Here is a 2,025-nt window from a genome sequence, read left to right as displayed (position 1 = left end):
CAGGTAGCCATGGGAGGCCACAAAGGATAACCATGAGGAGCTTATCCCTAAGTACTCGAGCTTTGAAAAGACATGCAGCAGACTTTTCCATTTTCAGATTTCAAAGCATTCATACTCGAAGTGGAGCTATCGATTCCTTTCTCTTCAGTAACTTGGTTTGGATCACATGTAGGCAGATTTTCTGGGCCACATACAAGTAGATTTCGTGAGGCTTCATCCAGTGACTTGTAGTTTCAAATGCCAGGGGTATAGTAGATCATGGATAAGTTCAAAGCAATCTTCATATGGTTGATGTTCTTCCTTAAAAGACAATCCTACCCCTGTCAAGTTGTCACACATTACAGGAAGGACAAAGTGGCTTTTTAGAGGGTAATGGAGCCTTAGAAGACAATTCTGTCCCTACCGAGCCAAGAAATTTGAGTGATGCGCATAATACCAGGCAGCTGACTATACTTCCAACAACGAACGTGGAGGAGGAAGCGTCTGACCGACTGCTTCTTGTGAAGCTTGAAACAGATTGTACTTCCAACAGCGTCTGACTGCTTCTTGCCCTCTGTATCTAATGTGCAACCCATCCATGTGGTGAATATAATACTCCTGGATAGCATTGGGGCCATCTAAATCGATGGTGGCATGAAAAACGACATATTGCATGTCTGTGAGAGTGCAAACTATATCAAATAGTAGTTTGGGACGATCTTTGCTGTGAATGCTAACCACCGAGTAGCCTTTCTCGAGGCAAATTTCGATTGAAATTTGAGGTCCATCAGAGCAGCTTGATTGACAGGACATGGCAGAGACTTCATAGTCTCGATCTACAAACATCAACTGATGCAGACGTCTCTTTGTATGGGTCATGCCAATTGAGAATTTAGTTTTGACACCTTTTCTATCATCAGTTGCTTTCAACACATTGGACAACTGCTCTTTGAAGGACACCAGCATTTGTGCATCATCAATAGGACCACTAGTAACTTCATCAGTTACATACACTACACATGCTACCCTTGCATTGTGAGTCCAAACCTCAGCAGCAACAACATTGCACTTGAGGCTTGTGAAAACGACAGAGATATCCAGCAGCAATCTTGGTCGATCAGTGCCAGTCAACTCTATGGATGTGTGTTCAACAATCAATTGAATACCCACAGTACATCCCAAACACGTTCTTAACTCTGAACTTGCAACAGTTCTTTTTGCTCCCAAAGCCTGATGCATATACTCAATTAAACTTTCATCTGTAAGTTTGTGTCCAAGTTGATCTGTAACATGGAAAACATCCATGAACCAACCACCATCTGAGGATATATAGGCTTTGGATATGACAAGATCAAGATTGGTCTGGCAGCTTGGTGTACTACATGATGGCAAGACTCTATGGTGTTGCACTCTTACTGTGATAGATTTGTTTGAGAGTGGCATCGTTTCAGGCACCTAAGCTCAGGAGGATGCTGATTCACAACATGATGTACTCAAATTGATATGGAAATGGTTCATATGAAGGCATTTATTCCAATCTGAGCAGAAGAAAATTTGTGTTTGACCGCTATAAATTCAGATCAAAAGCGAAGGGTAGTACATTTATGGCCTGGGATATCTCACTCTCCAGTTTGCCAAAAGTATCTTGTTGATCATGGTCACATGGTTGCCAATTTCAAAAGATCTAGCATACCACTAGATGTATTGGTATGCAATGCTGCAGATGGTTAAATGGCATTCTTGCATTGCTCAAGCAAGGTCACAAAGCCATCAACATTACTTTGAACATATGCAACAGGATTTTGGATTGTAGAGGTGTTTGATATGGGCTTATGAGGTATCAGAATATTGACTGAGAAATGCTGCTGCTTAGCCTTAACTAAAATTTTCCAGTTTAGCAATGATGAATGCCGAGTCTCCATAGTGAAAAAATGATGTCTCCTTGTGATGTATGGACACTTTAGTCTAGATATGGCTATTTGAAACTGTTGCATCAGTACATAGCAACTGAAAGATTGGTTTATCATTGACTTCTTTGATGTGCTT

The 2,025-nt window shown here is 41.2% G+C and overlaps 1 pseudogene; it reads right to left on the bottom strand.

The window, feature by feature from the left end:
- Positions 1–380: 380 nt before the first annotated feature.
- LOC148035639 (ACT domain-containing protein ACR3 pseudogene) lies at positions 381–1,422 on the bottom strand (annotated as a pseudogene).
- Between the last annotated feature and the right edge of the window lie 603 nt (positions 1,423–2,025).

Source organism: Lygodium microphyllum, chromosome 5, assembly GCF_053477565.2.
Source record: "Lygodium microphyllum isolate KBCC chromosome 5, Lygodium_microphyllum_v1.1.10, whole genome shotgun sequence".
Classification (NCBI taxonomy): Eukaryota; Viridiplantae; Streptophyta; class Polypodiopsida; order Schizaeales; family Lygodiaceae; genus Lygodium; species Lygodium microphyllum.
This window is presented reverse-complemented; position numbering and strand designations above follow the sequence as displayed.